At 35.4% G+C, this 23427-nt stretch overlaps 1 protein-coding gene across 5 annotated transcripts in view; it reads left to right on the forward strand.

Moving 5' to 3' along the window:
- RPS6KC1 (ribosomal protein S6 kinase C1) overlaps nt 1–23427 on the forward strand; it is a 246129-nt gene that overhangs the window by 59119 nt on the left and 163583 nt on the right. The window contains exon 1 of one of the 5 annotated variants that reach the window (XM_032393181.1): nt 13275–15445. The exons of the other annotated variants lie outside the window; for them this stretch is intronic. The gene's annotated coding sequence lies outside the window, so the exon portion shown is untranslated. Of the gene's footprint in view, nt 1–13274; nt 15446–23427 lie in introns of those variants that run through there. 5 annotated transcript variants of the gene reach the window in all.

Consider the following 23427-nt stretch of genomic DNA (forward strand, 5'->3'; position numbering starts at 1 on the left):
TTCTGGACACAATAATCAAAGGCCGATAGGACCTTCTTCCAGTGGTTTGCTTTCCAGAAAATCGTCATTTTTACTGTTGTTCTGTGACCTTTGATTTGTTAGTGCCATTCAGATGACCATAGTCTCCTGTAGCACTAACACTTTTTTACTACAGTATTTCCCCCCTCACTATGCTTGGTGTCCTGTCCAGAGTTTTCTTTTTTATTAGAGTATGAACTTTCAGTCTTCTAATGTGGTATAAGATGAATGCTTGGCTGCATGGACTGAAGAGGGAGTGGGTGTAGTGGCATCAGTGCTTTTTAACCAGAATTTTGACTAATTCTCTTGTTTTTAGCCCTTACTCTGATTTCCACAGCTACCCAGTGCTACCAGTTCCCAAACTTTTGGAGAGATTTACAGTGTCATATAAGTCAGGCAGCTTTCTTGAGCTTCTCAAGTCAATAACCACTCATCCATCTGTTTTCTAGCTTTTCGGATGTTTTTGCTGTAGTCTTCTCTCTTAATCTCTTTGTCCAAAAAATTTGGGCTTTTACCTTAAAAATAATTCTTTTACTGCCCTGTTAATGGAGTTTCCAGAGGGAGCATTTCTCATGGTTTGACTGATAACGTCATTTTGATACAAATTTTTGTTTCTCAAGTAGTGTCATAGTTAATTGGGGTTTTTTGTTTGCCAGTAGAGCATTCTGGTCTTTAAAGATCTACACATTTTTCTTCTTTGTCTTAACTCTCATTTTGGGTTGGGAATTTAAGATCGGGATGAGCTGCAGTTAGCTCTGATATTTTCCCTTATCTTTTTAGATGATTTTGTGCTAAAAAATCACTAGTGTTTAATTGACATAGATACATCAGTGTGATATTTTTCTAAAAGTTATTTGCTTTTCAACTTAGAGCACTTCATAATGTTACCACTTGATGGCACCAGAAAAATAAAAATCTTTACTTCAAAATGAGAATTATGGATGCATATCAGCAAATAACAGAATAATACCATTTAGTTAGTTACTTTGTGATATGATGGTGAATTATTTCTCACTAGAACTTGATATCAAATCTACTAGACCTCTGTCTTAAGGAATGTTACCATTTAAACATGTTTTTCCCATTTAACATATGCCTGTCTTTCTGAAACTACAATATCCATTCCTGCCATGGATTGGTTTTTGTTGTTGATGTGCCATCAAATCCAAAAAATTATACTTGCCTAATTGCTTTTAGCCTTTTATTGTTTATTCATAATGTGATCAATTTTTTTTCATACAAACTGTGGGAACCACAATCACAGAATTCTAATTTTTAACCAATATGTAAAATAACCTTTGTTTTAGTCCTTATGGTTATACTTTTAACTATGTGTCAAATGTAATGTCAGAGCAGTGCTTTTGGATGGTATTTAAAAGTGTACCAGCCACCACCTAACAGACGTATGGACATTACTGGTTTAAAAAAATCCCCCCCCATTTTTATTGAGATATAATTGACATACAACATTGTACTAAAGGTACAACATGATTTGATACATGTATCTAAAGTGAAATGATTACCATAATAAGTTTAGTTAACATCCTTCCCCTCACATAGTTACCTTTTTTTTCTTGTGATGAGAGCTTTTAAGATCTACTCTTTTATCAACTTTCAAATATATGATACAGTATTTTAAAACTATAGTCCCCATGTTGTATATTATATCCACGGAACTCATTAATCTTATAAAATGGAAGTTCATACCTTTTGACTGCCTTCACCCACTTTACCCACCCCTTACCCCTGCCTCTAGTAACCACCAATCTCTTCGATGAGTTTGGTTCTTTTTAGATTCTACACATAAGTGAGATCATTTAGTATTTGTTTCTCTGTCTGATGTATTTTACTTAGCGTAATGACCTCAAGGTCCATTCATGTCACTGACGGGAGGATTTCCTTCTATTTTATCCCTAATAATATTCGTGTGTGTGTGTGTGTATGTACACACACTATTATCACATTTTCTTTATCCATTCAATCATCAATGGGTACTTAGGTTGTTTTCATGTCTTGACTATTGTAAATAATGCTGCAATGAACACGACGGTGCAGATACCTCTTTGAGATAATGTTTGTTTCCTTCAGATGTATACCTAGAAATGGAATTGCTGGATCATAGGGTAGTTCTATTTTTAATTTTTTGAGGAGCCTTCATACTGTCTTTTATAGCGGCTGCACCAATTTACCTTCCCACCAGCAGTGTATAAGAGTTCTCTTTTCTCCACATCCTGGCCAACACTTGTTATCTGTTATCTTTTTGGTGATAGACATTCTGACAGGTGTGAGGTAAATCTAATTGTGGTTTTGATTTGGAGTTCCCCAATGATGAGTGCTGTTAAGTAACTTTTCATGTACCTGTTTGGCATTTTTATGTCTTGAGAAAATAATTTTTCAATTCCTTTGCTCATTTTTTAATCAAATTGTTTAGGGGTTTTTTGATATTAGATTATGTGTTCTTTATATATTTTGGATATTTTGGATATTAGCCTCTTATCAGATATATGATTTGCAAATATTTTTTCCCATTTGGTAGATTGCCTTTTCATTTTGTTGATAGTTTCCTTTGCTGTGCAGAAGCTTTATAGTTTGATGTAGTTCCACTTGTTTATTTTTGCTTTTGCTGCCTTTGCTTTCATGCTAAGAAAGCTTACCGCCCTGTTTGTTTTCCTAGGATTTTATGGTTTCAGGTCTTATGTTCAGGTCTTTAATCTATGTTGAGTTAATTTTTGTGTATGGTGTGAGATAGGGGTTTAGTGTTATTTTTTTTTTTTTGCATGTATCTGTTTATTTTTGTCAATACCATTTATTGAAGAGACTGTTCTTTCCCTAGTGTATATTTTTGGTTCCTTTGTCATAAATTAATTGACTGTATATGTGTGGTTTTATTTCTGTGCTCTCTATTTTATCCCTTTGATCTGTGTGTCCAATACCATACTGTTTTGTAGCTTTGTAATATAGTTTGAAATCAGGAAATGTGATGCCTCCAGCTTTGTTCTTTATTCAGAGGGTTGCTTTGGCTATTTGGGGTCTTTTATGGTTCCATACAAATTTTAGGATTTTTTTCCTACTTATGTGAAAAATGTCATTGGAATTTTGATAGGGATTGCATTGAATCTATAGATTACATTGGGTAGTATGGACATTTTAACAATATTAATTCTTTCAATCCATGAGCATGGAATATCTTTCCATTGATTTTTGTCTTCAGTTTCTTTTATTAATGATTTGTAACAGATTTCATCTGTTATTCCAACAGTCTTTTGGTAGAGTCTTTAGGGTTTTCTCTATATAATATCATGCTATCTGCAAATTGAGACAGTTTTACTTCTTCCTTTCTTATTTGGATGCCTTTTATTTCGTTTTCTTGTCCGATTGCTCTGACAAGGACTTCTAGTACTATGTTGAATCAAGTGGTGAGAATGGGCATCATCGTCTTGTTTCTCATCTTAGAGGAAAAGCTTTCAGTTAATCACCATTGAGTGTAATGTTGAGTATGATGGATTTATTCTTTAATTTGTGGGGAAACTGGGGGCTCTAGCTTGTGAGCTGACTTGACATTTATGAGTAGAAGAGATGTTTTCTTAGGGAAAGTTTGTTTTAGTGTGGTAAAGCTGTTATTGAAACATCACTATAACCAGCAATACCTCTGCATCATTTTAATTTAACTCTTGCTGTAAGAATTGTTGCCTGTGGGGAAAAAGAAGAAAACAGAATTGTTGTCTGTGCCCTTGGTTTGGTTTGATAATGCTTTATAATAAAATCATTATTTTTAGATATCTAATAATCCAGCAAAAATGATTTTTCAGAGCTAAGTAGGAGTGCTTTATACAGGGTTCTTATGATTTGGCAAATTTTGTTATTCTGAGTACTAACTATTCATTCTAACTAAACTATTCATCCTAAAGGAGTTTATCTGGGTTGTTTGTAGATCTGATAAAGATGGCTTAATGTTTTTCTTACTTAACTGATGTTTGCACAGCTGAGACTAGAGGCAGAACACAATAGCAGCAGTTCTATTTGCCCATCCAGCAGAGAAGAAGCATACCCTGATAGTGGTAACTTTGAATTCTCCTTTTGAACATGACACTTCACTTATTTCCTCAATCTAGGAATGGCTCTTGAAATTGAGGTACCTTCTACTCTTCTAAGTCATCAGGTCTTTATGTGTTTAAGACAGAAAATCCAAAAATCAAGATTGAAGGAGTCAACTCGAATCTTTGAAGATAATATTTCCAGTACCTATACTTTCACTCCTGTCTTGTTGATATATTTCTGCAGTGGCCTGATACGATTAATCTATATTCTCAGTGTGGGTTTATTAGAATAATTGTGAGGATGTAGAGTGGCAAATGGATGACATAAAGGTGTTAATAAAATATTTAAATAACAGTAATTTATTTTCTGTTATATGCCTGTCACTGTACAAGGGGTTTTTCTTAACATTATTTTTAACCCTCAGAACAAACCTATAATCTGAGCTATGGCTGGTCATACTGGGCTTTGTCTAAGGACACCAAAATTTAGAGAGTGCAAACATTTAATGTAATGATTCCAGAAGCTTGGCACCTAGTTAGCAAGAATAATTATTTAAAACAGGAAGCTACCAGATGGCGAGCATTGTTAGTAACACCCATCTGTGGGCTACATTATGAATTACAGAGTTGATTGGAGAACTGGTTTTGTTTAGTTTGTTCTAGGTGCCAAAATTGCTGGTTTATTGTGTTTGTAAGGTAGATACTGTAATCCCCATTTTATAGGTGGAGAAAACTAAGACTTGGATAAAGTAAGCAATTTGCTCCACTACACAAGCCACTAAGAGTTTTGGCTAAGATTTAAATCTTGTTCTTTCTGAGTTCAAGTCTTGTCTTGTTTCCACTGTGCCATGTTACTTCTGATACATTTCTTCCCTAATTAGAGTAGCTTTTTAAAATGGAGAAGAAACAAGTCTTCAGAGAGTATCAAATATTTTTAAACTTTATTTTGATATTCGTTCTTTTTCCTTCCATTTGTTTATTTGATCATTCAGCCATCCATCCAGTTGAGCTTTCAACAAGCTTCTATTAGTAGTATGTACTAGGTATTATGATAGTGAATATAGAATGGTTTTTTAAATAAAAATATAGAATTGAGTGATCACCCTTCAAAATAAGATCTCCTCTCTCTGTTTCTGTTTAAATCTTCTGTATACATTATAAATCTCACATTGAAAAGCGTTCCTGGATGTTGTTGATATCTAAGTTTGATTATCTTGTTGATATTTTTAACCAGTGAGACTATTTCTGATGTTACTACTCAGCTAAGAGATGCAGACAATCTTCTGCAATTTTCATCCTAGTAAATGGTATAATAAGCAATACAAAGCCATTTTTCTTAGTTTATGCCATCCCTGGATACATGTGTGCTAAGAGATGTCCAGAGATGTCCAGACTTATTTAAAAAACTGTGACCTTGTGTGTTGAGGTTCTACATCATTCTGGGTCTCTTACTGGGTTTTGACTATTCTTTTTCCCCTTCCGACATGAGGAATAGAATTCCTGGGGAGACCACAAACCCACGTATATTTCTAGGTTTCCTTTGAGTCACTTAGACTAGCTTAGAATTGTAGGGTTGGTTCTAGAACGTGTCCAGGCTCTATGAATATGGTTAGTCCCTGTGCATTCATAATGATACATACTCAAGTAATGTAAAAGGCAATTGGGTCATTGATTTATTGCTTTGAATAAAAGTGACTCAAGTATTAAGAAAGCCAAGTGTAAACTTGTTTGATTTAGAATGGATGGATATATGAAAAAGGCAGTAAATTTATGATAAAGGGAAGCAAGTCACATGATTTCTTATTGCTGAATTTCAGAAGTGAAAATGTATAACTTTAAAAATAAAAATTTATTTGACTTGTTTATTGTGTTTGTTAACTCTGAAGATACTACAAAAATATTGTTTAGCCCACTTACCTTTCGGGATTGTCCACTTCACTACAAAATATGGTATGGTCTAAGTCTAACAACACCAAAGGCTGTAATTTCATTTTATTTATTTTTTAAAGATTTTATTTATTTTGAGAGAGAGAGAGAACATGAGCAGGGGGAGGGGCAGAGGGAGAAGCAGACACCCCGCTGAGCAAGGAGCCCAATCCCAGGACCCTGGGATCATGACCTGAACCGAAGGCAGATGCTTAACGACTGAGCCACCCAGGCACCCCCAAAAGCTGTAATTCTAATAGTTGTGGTGTTATCATATTGTCTTCTAATGCATTAGCTTCTAGCTGTTTCGATTTATCCTTTTTGAGAAGTTTGTTTTTTTTCAATATTTTGATTTTTTGGGTCCCCTTACAACTCTATATAAATTGAAAATCACATTTTGGGGCGCCTGGGTGGCTCAGTCGTTAAGCGTCTGCCTTCAGCTCAGGTCATGATCCCAGGGTCATGGGATCGAGCCCTGCATCGGGCTCCCTGCTCGGCGGGAAGCCTGCTTCTCCCTCTCCCACTCCCCCTGCTTGTGTTCCCTCTTTTGCTGTCTCTCTGTCAAATAAATAAATAAAATCTTAAAAAAATAATTGAAAATCACCTTTTATTTATTTATTTTTTTCACTAAAAATTAGAAGGATTTTTAATTTCCAAGTCTTTTGAGAATTAATGCAACACAAATCGGAAGATCTAACTAATACATTTAGCAACAGGCCAAAGTAATTTTGTTACATAAATTAACCCATTTATTATAGGCTAGCAGTATTTCAAATGGTGGAGCTTCTACTGGTCTTTCAACTCCTTCAGTTTGCTGTGATGGCAGAAGCGGTGCTGTAGGTCCAGGCACCACCAGTTAATGGTTTTCATGCAGGAGCCACGATGCTGGAGCCTCACAGCTCGTCGTTTCATCTTGGTTTTGCCACAGAAGGAGCAAGTGTACTTGGCATGGTGGTTTATTTCAGTATTCTTCACCATTTTCCTGAGGGAGGCATTGTAACGGGTCCCGTATTTACCCAAGATTCCGACCTTCTTGGTGCGTTCAGCCATGTTGCTGCAAACTACGTCTGAGCCCAGGGAGAGCTGACAAATCACCTTCTAAAAAAATGACTTCTAGTTGATATTTTATTTATTTTTTAATATCTTTCTTTTTTCTTTTAGAAAATCAGTTTTTCAGGGTGCCTGGGTGGCTCAGTTGGTTAAGCGACTGCCTTCGGCTCAGGTCATGATCCTGGAGTCCCGGGATCGAGTCCCGCATTGGGCTCCCTGCTCAGCGGGGAGTCTGCTTCTCCCTCTGACCCTCCCCCCTCTCATGTGCTCTCTCTCTCATTCTCTCTCTCAAATAAATAAATAAAATCTTTAAAAAAAAAAAAAAAAAGAAAATCAGTTTTTCTGTTTCTGCAAAAAAGGCTGTTGGAATTTTGATAGGGAATAAATTTGGGGAGTATTGCCATCTTAAAAATGTCTTTTAATCCATGAACACAGGATGTCTTTATATCTATTTAGATCTTCTTTAATCTCCTTCAGCATTGTTTTGTAATTTTCAATATATGCCTTTCACCTCCTGGGTTAAATCTGTTCCTAGGTATTTATTCTTTGGAATGTTATTGTAATTAGAATTGTTCCATTAATTTTCTTTTTGGAGTGTTCATTCCTGGTGTATAAATACACTGATTTTTGAATTTTTTTTCTTGTATGTGGCAACTTGCTGAATTCGTTTATTAGCTGTAGTAGTTTTTTGGTGGATTCTTTGAGATTTCTATAAGATTATGTTCTCTGTGAATGGATGTAGTTTTACTTGTTTCTTTTCAATTTGGATGCCTTTTCATCTCTTCTTGCCAAATACTCTGGTTTGGACTTCCAGTGAAATGTTCAGTAACTCTAGTAAAAGCATGGGTCACATGCTTTCACCTCGTTTTTCTAGCTAGGGAATAACCTAATTAGGTATAGGTTACTTACTCATCCCTGCAAAGGAGATGAGGCATCTTGGCTCATTCTGGAGTTTAGAGGAAAAGCTTTCCATCTTTTATCATTGAGTATGATGTATTTTTTAAAAAGATTTATTTATTTGAGAGAGAAAGAGAAAGAGCGTGATTGGGGGGGCAGAAGGAGAGGGAGAGGGAGACAGAATCTCAAGCAGACTCCCCGCTGAGCGCGAAGTTCCATCTCATGACCCTGAGATCATGACCTGGGCTGAAATGAGGAGTCTGGATGCTTAACCGACTGAGCCACCCAGCCGCCCTTCCATTGAGTAGATACGATGTTAATTATTAGTTTTTCATAGATGCCCTGTATCATGTTGAATAAGTTCCCTTCTATTCCTAGTTTTCTGGATGGTTTTATTATGAAAGAGTGTTAGATTGTGTTAAATGCTTTTTCTGCTTCAGTTGAGATGATATGTGTTTTTTCCCCCTTCATTCTATTAATATGGTATAATACATTGATTTCCTTTACATTGAACCACGTTTGGTTCAATGTAAAGGAATTCCTGGAATAAATCCCACATGCCACAGAGATTTTTATCTTATATTTAAACCTAATTGTGCTTTTAGTTATCTCTTGAATATGCGGTTCATCATAGTAATATAGTTGAAAAAGATGGGCTGCTCATTGAAGTATGAACCTGCTTGTCCATCTTAATTTGTAAATTACGATTTTACTTTTCAAAGAGCAGTACTAAACAGATTCAGAATTTTTTTTTTATGAAAGCTTTCTACTGCTATTTCTGTTTTAAAGATTTTGTTTATTTGAGAGAGAGAGGGATCGCACAGAGGAAGAGTGAGAGGGAGAAGCAGACACCCCACTGAGCAGGGAACCTGATGCGGAGCTCAATCCCAGGACTCTGGGATCATGACCTGAATGGAAGGCAGATGCTTAACTGATTGAGCCATCCAGGTGCCCCACCTTTTCTGTTTTAAAATAAAACATGTGCTCTTTACTATAATTCAATAAATTGCCTTAGTTGAGGAATTTTTAGATCTTAACTGTTTTGAAACTGGCTAGAAGAAAGCATTTTAAAATAGTAAAACTCAGATTTTAAAAACAGAGATTTGAAAGTAATTATATGTCACCTATTCTGTTTTCCTGTCCCCATCATTGCCCTGCCTTTTTTTTTTTTCTTTCTTTAATTATGTAGGAACTGTCTGTAACAGGAAAAAGCAGGTACTAAATGCAAGTGCTCTCAGAAGAAACTATTTCATAGCTTTAGGGAGAAGGTACTATAGACTGAATGTGTCTTCCCAAAATTCATATTGAAACTTAATCCCTAGTGTGATGGTATTTGGAGGTGGGGCCTTTGGGAGATGATTAGGCCTTGAGGGTTCTGCCCTCATGAATGGGATTAGTGCCCATTAGAGACCTCAGAGAGCTCCTTTGTTCCTTTCACCCTGTGAGGGCACAGTGAGAATAGCCATCAATGAACGAGGAAGCCAGTACCAGATAGCAGATCTGTTGGGAGTCTTGCTCTTGGCCTTTGAGCCTCAGGAACTGTGAGAGATAAATTTCTGTTTATAAGTTCCTTGGTATTCTGTTCTTGCAGCCAGAATGGACTAAGAGAAGACTTCCGATTCTCTGGTTATGATGTTCACAAATGAAGAGAGAGTTGCTAAATTATCCTCTACTCAGATAAGTCCTTTCAAATTTTGTGTTATACTGGACTCTTTCAGTTACAGGTTGACAAAACCAACTCAAAGAAGCTCACATAGAAAGTGTTTTAGCCCACATAAATGAGTAGTTACATATTCATAGATTCAGGTGTTCAAGAAGTGTCACATGGTTTCTATGCCTGTTTGCTTATCTTTATACATGGCCTATACTTTCAGTCCCCTTTCTCTGATTTACATTTATTTCCAGGTGGTGTGAAAGATAACCCCCCAGCAGCTCTAGGTTTACAGAGGCTTTTCCCTCTGAGTTCTAGAGGAAGAGGGTGTTTTCCCCCAGCTCCTGTAAAAGCATGGGTCACATGCCTTCACCTTGTTTTTCTAGCAAGGGAATAACGTAATTAGGTATAGGTTATTTACTCATCCCTTCAAAGGTGGACAGAACTATCCCTAATGAAGCACATGAACTGAACAACATAGCTATAGAAATGAGGGGAGTGGACCAAAATGAGAAAGGATTATTAGGCAGAAACAAAACAAAATTAAAATGTCATCCTCTACTTACCCTTCCTAACCCCACATTGACCCTTAATATGCTTTCTCCCCCTGCCATAGTTGTTTATATGTTTTCTTTTTTTTTTTTTTTTAAGATTTTATTTATTTGACAGAGAAATAGAGCACAAGTAGGCAGAGCGGCAGGTAGAGGCAGAGGGAGACACAGACTCCCCGCCGAGTGGGGAGCCTGACGTGGGACTTGATCCCAGGACCCTGGGATCATGACCTGAGCTGAAGGCAGATGCTTAACCGACTGAGCCACCCAGGTGCCCTGTTTATATGTTTTCTCATATATGTTTCTTAGACTTAGATTCTATAGGGAACAGGCATATCTGTTTTCTGTTTTTTACTTTGAATTGAATTGAATATACATAAAAGTACATATTGTAAGTATATAGCTTGATATATTTTCACACATGGAACATACGTTACTGGTACCCAGATTAGCAAGTAGAACTTGACCAGCACTCTTGAAGCTTCCTTCTGTTCCTTTCCAATTACTACCTCTCCAAAGGTGACTGCTGTCTTGATCTCTGACAGTACTGATTGCATGAGATCTGCCTTTTTCTATTCTTGTGAGGGTATGGTTCCAGTTTATGTCCTCTTCTGTCGGTTCACCCCTCTTCCGTGCACTTTCTTTTGTGGATGAGGATGGGGGAGTGGTTGGTGTTTCTCTTTTGTTTTTATAGGCTCCTTACCTTTCTCCTCTCATTTCTGTTATTCCCTGCACCCCTTTACTGTTATATCATACCCTTTTCTGTATAGGGTCTGTTTCTTCCCCAGAAGAAAAGCTTTCCCAAGGCTCTCACTTTTGGTTCCACTTACACTCAAGTCTTTCTTTATATTTATAGCCTGTGTTTTCAAACTACCAAGTCCCAGTTTATGTTTTGTATTTTGGTATTTAATTGGACTTTCTCTTTCTGGGGGTGTTTGTTTTGTTTTTCCTCTGTTCTTTAAGTCCTGTGTACCCCTGAATCCTTTTTAAGGGCTCTGTTGTTAAGCTCTTTCTCCTCTGGTTTCTACATTCATGGGTCTGCAATAGTAGGGCCCTTGGAGCTCTGTTGTAATTTGGTTTATTTCTCTATTTACAGATAATCTGAAGGTCATTTTCTTAGTAATGCTCAAGGTGTGGGTCATGTGTGGTTTTATTTACTCCCCCAGTATTTCCATTTGTTTTGTTTTTTGGTTTTGAGAGATTATGTGGGGAGATTTGAAATTAGGTGGCTGTCATTATCCTCCAGACTTGAGATTCCACACTTACTGTTTTTTTTTTTATTTTTTTATTTTTATTTTTATTTTTATTTTTTTTAAAGATTTTATTTATTTATTTGAGAGAGAGAGAGAATGAGAGACAGAGAGCATGAGAGGGAGGAGGGTCAGAGGGAGAAGCAGACTCCCTCCCAAGCAGGGAGCCCGATGTGGGACTCGATCCAGGGACTCCAGGATCATGACCTGAGCCGAAGGCAGTCGCTTAACCAACTGAGCCACCCAGGTGCTCCAACACTTACTGTTTTTTTGAATGTTCAGTAACCTTTGCATTCCTGAAATAAACCTACTTGGTTGCACTGTATCTTTTTTTATATATCACTGGGCTTGGTTGCTAAGATTTATGTGTGTGTTTTTATTTTTCATAGTTATTGTCTTATCTATACATACATATATATTCATATATATATTCACATATATGTATTCACATATATATGTTACAAACATATTTAGTGAATTAAAAGTAAATTATAGACATCATGGTTTTGACCATTACGTAATAGACATTTCCAGAAAATAAAGACATTCTTTTACATATCCTCAATGCAAGTATCACACTTAACAAATTTAAGAACAATTCTAGGGAAAGGGTTTTAATACTGGGTTTAATTTCTTTAATAGATATCCAGCTGTTAAAATCATATATATTTCTCCTTTTATCAACTTATTGGTAAGGTGTATTTTTCAAAGAATTTGTTTCATACAAATGGTCAAATTAATTTTTTTCTCTGCTCCTTTGCTTTATTTTATTATTCTTATTGAGATATAATTGGCATATAGCATTATTTTAGTTTTAAGTGTATAACATAATGATTTGATATATTTATATATTGCAGAATGATCACAGTAAGTCTTGCTAACATCCATCACGACACAATTACAAATTTTTTTCTTTGTGATCAGAACTTTTAAGATATATTCTCTATACAACTTTCAAATACACAATACAGTATTATTAACTACTGACACCATGTTGTATATTATACCCCTTGGATTTATTTAGTTTATAACTGGAAGTAGTTTGTACTTTTTGAACCCCTTCACTCATTTTGCCTACCTGCCACCCGTTTGCCTCTGGCAACCAAGAGTCTGTTCTCTGTGGCTGTGAGCTTTTTTTTTTTTTAGTAGATTCTAAATATAAGTGAGATCACACAGTATTTCTCTTTCTCTGTATAACTTATTTCACTTGGCATAATGCCTTCAAGGCAAATAACAGCAAATGGATGCTGCAAATAACAGCAATATGGATGGCTGAATAATATTCCTGTGTTTGTGTGCATACCACATTTTCTTTATTCATTCATCCATTGATGGACACTTTGATGATTTCTATTTTTTTGCTATTGTAAATAATGCTACAGTGAACATGGGGTTGCAGATATCTTTTTAAATGTTTTCATTTTCTTTGGATAAATGCCTGCAAGTGAAATTGCTGGAACATGTTGTTCTAGTTTTAATTTTTTGAGGAGCTGCCATACTGTTTTCCATAGTAGCTGCACCAATTTATATTCCCGCCAACAGTGCGCAAAGGTTTCTTGTTCTCCACATCCTTGTGAACTCCTGTTATCTCTTGTCTTTTTGATAATAGCCACTCTAACAGGTGTGAGGTGATTTCTTATTGTGGTTTTGATTTGCATTTTTCTGATGATTAGTGATGTGGAGCACGTTTTCATGTATTTATTGGCCATCAGTGTGTCTTTGGAAAAATGTCCATTTAGATTCTGCGCATTTTTTAATCTTTTTGTTGTTGTTAATGAGTTGGATGAGTACTTTAAATATTTTGGATATTAATCCCTTATATGAATATATGGTTTGCAAATATTTTCTCCCATTAGGTGTGTTTGCATTTTCATTTTGTTGATGGTTTCCTTTGCTGTGCAGAAACTATTTAGTTTGATGTTTATTTTTGCTTTTGTTGCCTTTGCTTTTGGCACAAACCCTCAAATCTATTGATTATAGGAATTATTTATAGTATCTTTTTGTCTTTTTGATGTCTGTTGGATTTTTCCTGATGTTGGTAACTTATTTTCTTAATCAGTCATATTAAGGATTTACTAGTTTTATTAATGTTAGAGTATTTATTTATACTATTGTATGTTACTTTTCTATTTTATGGATTTCTGTTTAGTTTCCTCCTACTTAACTTTAGGTCTGACATTTACTTTTTGAGTTAGGAGCTTATATCTTTGAGTTTTGGCCTTTTTTTCTACATATGTTTAAGGTTATAAATTTCCCACTAAGTACTGCTTTAGCTACATTCCATAGGTTTAGGTATGTCATATCTTCATTGTTATCAGTTCAAAATATTTTTTTTGTCTCATTAGTTTCTAAGCTGCTGTAACAAATTACCATAAATTTACAACACAAATTTATTATTTTATTGTTTTATAGGTCAGAAATATGACTTTAATCTCACTGGGCTAAAAATCAAGGTATGGGCAGGACTGTATTCCTTTCCAGAGACTTTAGGGGAGAATCTGTTTCCTTGTTTTTTCCAGCTTCTAGAGGCTGCCGGCATGCCTGCGTCCATCTTCTAAGTCAGCAGTGTTATATCCCTTTGACCATTCTTTCCTAGTTACATCTCACTGTGATTCTCAGCAAGGAAAGGTTACCTGATTTTAAGGACTGATGTGATTTGGTTGGGCCTACTATGATAATCCAGGATAATTGCTCTATCTCAAGATTCTTAACCTTAATCACATTTGTAAAGTCACTTTAGCCAAGTTAAGTAATTTATTTACAGGTTCCTGGGTTAGGACATAGCCATTTTTAGGGGTCCATTAGTCTGTGTCTGTACCTGTGAATTACTTCTAAGTAACACATTTCTAAACATGATAAACATACTACTTACTTTCCCAGCAGTTGAGATTTTTCTAGTTATCTTCTTGTTACTGATTTATAGCGTAATTCCATGGTGTTCAAAGAATTTTGAATGATTTCAGTTTTTTGACATTTGTTGAGGTTTTCTTTATGGCCAAGCCACCCTGCCTATTTAATCATTTTAAATAGCTCTTGAAATGGGAATGCTTCTACATTAAAAAGAATTAATTGAGAACTTCATGATACTTTCTATTACATGGACACTATTTGTTTGTAGGACACTATCTTATAGTAGTCTCTGTCTTTTTTTGGGTAGTTAGCCAATCATTACAGAATAGTTATAACTACTTATGATTAAATTGATTCTTGATCTGCATGAGATATTATTAAATTATTCTGATTAATGAAAACATGTTTTATTGGCTGTGAGTGAAAAGCTCACAAATACAGTCAAATTGTGTTGTAGAATAAGTTACCTTGATTGAGTCCAGATCAGTGATAACTCATTCTCCTACAAAAGAAAAGTACCCTAAAGGGCAATAAAGAACAAAGATGTTGAGTACTCAGGACAAATAAAAGCAGAGATTAGAAAAAAGAACTCCAAATTGAATTTTTTATTGTAGTTGATTGGTTTGTTATTTATGGGGATAGGGGACAATGCCCTGACTGATACTATTAATGAAAGGCCCATCTTTGCCCAAGCAACAAGAAGCAAGATTAGAAGGCATAAATAATAAGAGGCAAAAATGTGACATCAGTACATGGTGATAATCCTTTTAAATGAAGCGATCCAGTAGAATTTGCATTGTGTGATCTAGCAAGTCAGGTCAATTTTGTTCCATTCAACAAAACTTTAATGGATGACTGTTATGCTCACTAAAATCAATGAGCACTTATAAGTTATTGAGGGGGGAAGAGTGGTAAATAAACAATTTAAAAAGTGCCATTATTTTGTACTTTCCTGCATTTTTCTCTTTAACATCTCTCAGCTGTCTTCCATTTCTGTTTATCTTAGTTTTCATGATCCATCATTTCATAGTCTTTTGGCAGATACCTTAATCCCCCTTCTGATCTTTTATCACATTTACCTGGCAAAACTCCAGCCCTGGATTAATTTATCCATTTGTTTTGGAGTATCCATGTTTCTGTGACTTCTGGTTTACAGAGGCAGACAACTGGGTAGCTGAGTGCTATTGGAAGAAACCACACACTCTGGACAGATTGGTAACTAAAATGAATTCATTGTTACTAATCTTCACTGGACTCTGAATAATGTCTCTTATTCTTAATATTCTTTTGTTAACTTACATATATACAATCTTCAGTAACTATTTCGTACAACCTCTGCTTTCCCGAATTGCCCATTATTCCAGCGACACTGTGCTTTTAGTTTTCTAATTCTTAGATTAACCTTTTTAAGTCTACTTTGCCAGCTCCTTCTTCCCCACTTGACCTTTAAATGTTGAAGTTTATTGAGACTTGGTTGTCAGCCTTCTTAGCCTCCTTACCCTACTTTCTTAGGGGATTTCAACATTATATAATTTCAGTGACTGTGTAAAATAACACTGTATAATAGAAATATGATGTGACACACATATGTAATTAAAAAATTTCCAGTAGCCACATTAAAACTAGGACTTCCACTTACTTATATGTGGAATTTAAGAAATAAAACAAATGAACAAAGGAAAAAAAAAGAGACAAACCAAAAAACAGACTCTTAATATAGTGACCAAACAGATGGTTAACAGAGGGGAGGGTGGGTAGGGGGATGAGTGAAATAGGTGAAGGGGATAAAAACAAAAAACAAACAAACAAACAAAAAAACCTAGGATTTCCACTGTTGGCCAAGATGGGCAACAGGGACTGTATTTACCCTCCTTCCTGAAGAAACTGAAAAACCAGACAAAGTATATGTAACAGTGGTTTTCAAGACACTGGACATTAGACAGTGGTTTTGAGAGAGATGCAGCAGATAAGGTGAGTCTTAAGATTGCCCAGCTTACTGTCTTGAGTTTCCAGGTTGTGGCTCAGGAAGAAGGAAGGTAGATGAATTGTGGCAAAACCTCCAAGTTGAGGAGATGGGGCTGAATCCAGCAAGACCCAAGCAGAGTTTGCAGTTAGAGCTTGCAGGAGCATTGCTTAATGCCTAGTGTTTTATCTAGAGAGGAGATGGCTGTACAGAGATTTGCATTGTCCCCTGGAATACTTAACGGAGTAGTGATTAGTGCATGGCTGTGGAGAAATGACCCAAGGTGAGAGAAGGATCCACTGAAATGATTAGGGGAAACATGCTGGGTGCCCACACAGGGCTGGGAATAGTGTCTATTCCTAATGGGTAGTCTTGCAAACCTCTTTCATGGGGCATTGGGTAGAATATTCAAAAGTCACCATTAGTGTGGAATAATAGTTTGCTCCAGACCCACCCTAACAAATCTCAGAAACAAGACCCAAAAGGATTAATAAGCTGCTTCTAAGAATCATAACTGTATTCCAGAACAAAGCTCAGTATTTGTAGGAATAAGAAGATATCTACCACCTAATAAGGGAAAATCCACAATGGCTGGCATCTAATAAAAAAATCACCATTTATTCAAAAAAAACAGGAAAAATATGACCCATAGTGAGGAAAAAATCTGTCATTCAGAATCCACCCAGAATTGACACAGATGTTAAAATGAAAAGATGAGGATTTTACAACTTAATAAAAATGTATTAATTATGTAGAGTTAAGTAGAGCAATGGAAGATTTACAAAGGACCCAAATTGAACTTCTGGAAATGAAAGCTACAGTATGGGAAATGAAAAATAATGGCAGATTAGATATTGAAGAAGAAAGGATTAATGAAGTGGAGGACATAGCAATAGATACTATCCAAAATGAAACAGAGATGCAAAAATTAATATAACATCAGTAAGCTATATAACAATTTTTTCTCCATGTAATTGGAGCCCCTGAAGAGGGAGGGCAAGAGGGCGACTGAGTATTATTTGAGTGAATAATGCCTGAAAGCTTTCCAAATTTGATGCAGATAATCTACAGGACCAAGAAACTCAACAAACCCCAGGCATAAGAGACATGAAAACCTATACCCAGGCACATTCTAATCAAATTTCTCAAAGCCAGTGTTAAAGAGAAAATCTTAAAATTAAAAGCAGGCAGACGCAGATAGAAGAACGAAGATGAGAATGATGTCAGATTTCTTGTCAGAAACAATGCAATCAAGAAGACTGTTGATTAACACCTTTAACATATGTAGAGAAAAAGTCTGTCAAGTGAATTCTGTACCCAGTGAAAATATATTTCAAAAATGAAGGCAAAATAAAGAATTGTTAACTGTAGGGTCCCTGGCTCTCTGAGTCGGTAGAGCATGTGACCCTTGATCTTGGGTTTGTGAGTTCAAACCCCACATTGGGTATGGAGCCTACCATACCCCCCCCAAAAAAGAGGGTGCCTGGGGTGGCTCAGTCAGTTAAGCATCTGCCTTCGAGTCAGGTCATGATCCAGGGTGCTGAGATCCAGTCCCGCATTGGGCTCCCTGCTCAGCGGGGAGTCTGTTCTCCCTCTGACTCTCCCCCCGTCTCGTGCTTTCTCTCTCAAGTAAATAAGTAAAATCTTAAAAAAAAAAAAAAAAGAATTGTTAATTGAGAGTGATGGATATGTTCATTATTTTGATTGTGGTGTCTTTTTTTTTTTTTTTAGTTGGTCTAGATAAATATCAATTTCATCTTTTCAAATAACCAACTTTTGATTTCATTTGTATTCTCTTTTTTAGTTTTCTATTTAATTGGTTTCTGCTTCTCCCTTTGCATTCTTTGTGTAGTTTGCTCTTCATTGCTAGATTTGTTTCATCTTAAGGGGTGGAAGCTTAGGTTATTGATTTGAGATCTTTTCAACATAGGTCTTTAAAGCTATAAAGTCCTTCTAAGTACTGATTTTGCTATATATCAGAAATTTTAATTATGTTGTTTACATTTTCACTCAGCTTGAAATTCTCCTTTTATTTCTGTCTGTTTTTGCTTCATCTGTTTTAGGACTCTTATTAGATGCATGCATGTTTATAACATTTATATCTTTCTGATTAATTTAACTTTTAACATTATAAAGTGTCTGTTTTTGTCCCTAGTGACATTTGTTTTTCTTAAAATCTGTTTTGTTGGGTGTTAGTAAAGCTATTTACTTTCAATATGTTTGTTTCTTTGAATCTAAGTGTGTTTCCTGTAGACAGGATACAGTTGGATCTTTTTAAAAAAAAATCTAGCCTTATAATCTCTGCCTTTTGATTGGCATGTTTAATCCATATACATTCAATATTTTTAATAGTGTGGTTGGATTTATGCTTGCCATTTTGCTATTTTCTACATGTCTCCTTTTCGTTTTTTGCTGCCTTCTTGTGTGGTAAGTACATTTTTTTTTTTTTTTTGGTAGACTATATCATTTTGAGGTTTTATTTTCCATAGTGGTTTTTCTGAAGATTATAGCAATAAATACTTAAAATATTGTACTTAAGAGTAAAATTACCTGAATTCTAGTAATATATAGAAAACTTTACTTCAGTATAGCTTTTTCCCTTCTTACATCTTTTCGCTAGTATTATCATATATGTTACATTTTTGTATAAGCTCTACACTGTAGTCTTATAATTATTGTTTAAATGGACTTATCCTTTAAATCAGTTCGGAGAAGAAATGAGTTTATCTTTTGCTTCTTTTAAGATTTTCTGTTTTGGCTTTTGATAGTTCGGCTATTATGTGTTGAGATGTGGATCTCTTTGAGCTTATCCTTCTTGGTGTTGTATTCTTGGTATTTGATAATCTTCTTGGATATGTAGATCAATGTTCATCAATTTGGGAAGTTTTTTGGCTTTTTCTGCCTTTTTCTCCCCCTTTTCTATTTCGTGAACTGCATTATATATATGTTGGTGTGCTTGATGCTATCAACAGGTGGTCTTAGGCTGGCCCCCCTTTCCTTTTTTATTGTTTAATTTTATTCAGAGTGGATAATGTTTACTCATGTATCTTCAAATTTGCTGATTCTTTTTTTTTTCAGCTCAGTGTGCTGTTAATTTTTAATTCCAGAATTTCTGTTTGATTTTGTTAGTTTTTATGTTTTTATTGTTAAAAAATATTTGATGATTCCTTGTCTTTCTTCCTTGATTCTAAACCATTCTGTCTCTACCGAGCCTAGCTGACCTTTTGAAAATAGACTCTAATCATGTCACTTTCTTGCATTAAACTCATTACTTTGAGGATAAAATCCAAAGATATTATGGTCTATCAGGCTATGAGTGGTTTGGTTTCTGACTTTCTCTCCAGGCTCATATTGAACCAGTCCTATTCACTTATTCTTTTTTAGCCACAGTGGCCTTTTTTTACCTCTTGGAAGGCACCACGGCCCTTCCCATGGTTGAACTTTCACACAAGCTGGGGTCTGTTTGAGTGCTTTAATGTACCTTTTCAATTGATATTTCCTTCTTGTTCATCAGGTCTCAGTTTCAATGGTGTTTCCTCAAGGGAACCTTTTTTCACCTCTGTTCACACCAGAATAGACTTTCTGAACTTTGCTGTCATTGCACACTGTTTTGCTTCAAGTACTTATCATATTTACAATGAAATAATTATTTGTGCAGTTATTGAATGAATATCTCTTTACTTGTAATATCCTTGAAGGCAAGGTATTTTCTCATTCATTGTATTTTCTAGCACAGTGCCTGTTACATAGGAAATTCTCTATAAATATTTTGAATGAGAATGACTCTATAAATCCATATAAATAGGCACTTGACCAGGGAGAAGGAGAAGGCTTATAGGGAAAGCTTTTGCAGGAGGTGATAAATAAGTTGAATTCCAAAGTATGTGTAGTAAACAGCTAGGATGCATGAAAGTAGCTCTTGAAAATACCAAATAGGTTTAAAATGTCTTCTGTCTAGGTATATCAGTACTCTGCACAGACATTAGTCTATATGTCCCAAAGGTTTGACAACGTGTTGAATTCAGCTGTTTGAAATGGCATTAATTGTATTTTTAAAAAAGATTTTACTTATTTATTTATTTTAGAGAGAGAAAGCACATGTGGGCGGGGGCAAAGGGAGGGGAAGAGGACGAGAGAATCTGAAGCAAACTCTGACCCAACATGGGGCTCAGTCCCATGACTGCAAGATCATGACCCAAGCCGTAACCCAAGAGTCAGTTGCTCCACTGGCTGAGCCACCCAGGCACCCCGCATTAATTGTATTTATTATTATAATTATTATATTTGTAGTAATGACTCTAAGTAGTGGGACTCAGTGTTGAGACTTCTTGCTTATCTGACCCTGAGTTTGGTTTCTAGCTTTAATAAATAAGCTTCCATCCTATTCCCTTACCTGGTCTTAGTCATGTCTTTCCTATTCTAGCATCCTTGGAACAGGAACTCTGTTCTGTTTTGATCAGACCCAACCCCAAATTCTGCAAAATAAGCATTTGACCTAAAATTAAAGCTTGGCAGCTGGGAAACTGTTACTTGATTTGCTGTAATACTTTGCTCATGTTCTAGTTGGGAACAAGGTGGGGATAGACAGGCACTTTTAGCATATCACAGTAGCTAATATTCAAGGGAAGAACGGAATAGCTCAGTTTAGAAATATTTGTATCCAAATGAGGAGCTACATAAGTTTGGACCCAGCAGGGTTAATTCTACACTATTTCTAATAAATTTAGTTGTGAAAATAAACATAAAACCTTGTTTCCTAAGAATTCTTTATTAGGATTTTTCTGTACTACAGGTAACCATCATAGATGTTTTAAAAATTGCCTTTTTTAAAAAGAGGAAGGAACTTACAAAAATATTAAAGGGTTCTGCTGCTTCCTTCCTTTTAGATTTTATTAGCTTTGGAGACCAGAAAACTTGGGCCTTCAGGAATGTCCATTTGAGGATGATTATTGGTATGCAATATTAGTAAGTGCATAATAGTAATAGTAATAATAATGATGATGACCTTTTCTTTAGTTAGAACCAACACATATGAATATGAAACAATATATTTTGAGCAGGATTTGTTTCTTCACTTGTTGGTCTCATGTCAAACATATATGTGTCTGGTGGGTCTAGATGGAATAGATATTATACATTAAAAACCAATAACGAGCCTTCTAAACTTAAATGATATTCAGGAGGCTTGGTATCCTGCAGCTGATGGGCTTAAAGTGCTGTATTTCCCATAGGTTTACAACTGCAGGAAGAAGGTCTGGGTGAATTGTTTTCTGTCAGATGTTTCTTGAATTGGTTATTTTGGTGTTAACTTTTATGTTGAGAGTTTCATGTTTTAATGACAAAAGTGTTTACTGGAAATTATAGCTTGGAAAAGAGAACCACATTCCTGCTTCTGCAAAAAAAAAAAAAAAAAAAAGAAGAAGCTAGGTAAAACATTGATGTAGGGTAAAGTAGCTGTGGAGTTTTATATTCAGATTGTATGAACAGTAAACAGAGCATCTAAAATAACCACTTGCACATTGCAACAAACACATCATCATTTGCTTAAAAAAGAGTTATAATTACAGTTGACGAAGCATGGACACCATAAAAAATGCATTAGTTTGGCTTGACACATTAATTACCTGTTTTTGCAGATGTTTTTATGTATTGTTGTGTGAACAGTTTACAAAATAATTACAGGAAAGTCGTATGGAAAATAAACTAAGTGGGTGGTTTCTCGTCTAAATATTTTCATTCATGTGAATCTGTGTGAGGCACAGCTGCTCTGTTGCAAAAGCAGAGAAAGAGATGAGGATTCTCGAAGGGTTTTTTACTAGATGGTCTCGGTCATCAGTATCCCCACATTTTTGTATCTGTAGCAACACAGTTTAAAAACATTAAAATGAGAGGGTTGATTTAATTCCTGTGATTACTGGAAAAAGCCTTAATTCTGCTCAGAAGAAATGTATTTTCAGGTGAACCAAACCAAACTAAAAAACCCTAAATGGAAAACTGCTACTTCAATACTAGCAGGTATTAGGCACTTTGTGGAGTCAATCATTATTTCATAATTACTTGAGTTACATAGTTTTATATAACTTACAGCTTAAGTCAACCTTAATAATTAAACATTGAGTCTTATGTAAATTACACAGAAGTTGAGTTTATTCTCTTTTAGGAAGTACTGAAAACGTAAATCTGCTTTTTCTCATAAGCTTACTGTGTCGCCATTAGTGGTCTCAAAGTGTGTTTCTTTTGAAAAATAACCAGATCATTGTACAGGCATATTGATTTTCCAAAATTGTAATTGTCAAACAATAAAAAGTTCATAGACTTCATTCTGTTTAACACAGTGGTTTACAGTTAAGTAGAATATCTGTGCTTGTGTTTCCCTCACTGATGCTGTCATGACAATTTTTCATAAAACTAAATAAAAATGTAAATTGTCCTTTTAGTCCAACCATACCACTTCTGTGCTGTGTTCCTCCATATTCCTTTCTTATGATTTCACCTATACAGAAGATAAAGACAGTAATTATAGACATTTTCTGAAATGCATTTATTTTAACTAAGTTCAAGAAAGGCACTAAGTTACAGGAAGAGGTAATTGGAGCATCTCTAGGCATGAAGGTGTTGTTATCAGACCATGTAGTATTGGTGCAAAATCATTCATTTGCTTTTCCATTCATTTATTAAACAAAATTTTTTGGAGGGTCTTCTATATGTGAGGTTTCTGTGACAACACTGAAATGGCTGTAAACATTGAGATAACTGTGTCTGGAACATAATAGATGCTCGGTAACTGTTGGGCATCTTTCTTTCTGAAGGTGATAGGAGGAGCAGGAATATGTGGTTGCGGAGAACTTTTTCACCCTGGTGGCTTCCTTACTTCCTGGGGAGGATTTTCTTTGTTATCCTGATATGGCCTTCACATGTGATATACTGTGGGTGTATTGCTTGACACATTCTTTTAATTGTTTAAATGTGGAGCTATTTATCTTCATGTTAAATAAATCTGGAGATGGAATGGAGTCTGTTCTAATTCTGGTATACACTGAATCAGTTTAATTTTTTAAGGTGGGGATGCATTAAAGGAGTCTGTGAAACCTTCAGGATTCAGAAGCATTAACTGCTTATAGTCAGTAATTCTGTTGATCACTTGACATCATCTCAAAGGAAAATATGTGATCCATTATCATGACATCAAGAAAACAATTGTTGGACTTTAGAGCCTTCCATGGATTTGCTACTT

The sequence above is a fragment of the Phoca vitulina genome, unplaced genomic scaffold (genome assembly GCF_004348235.1).
Source record: "Phoca vitulina isolate PV1807 unplaced genomic scaffold, GSC_HSeal_1.0 scaffold71, whole genome shotgun sequence".
Lineage (NCBI taxonomy): Eukaryota > Metazoa > Chordata > Mammalia > Carnivora > Phocidae > Phoca > Phoca vitulina.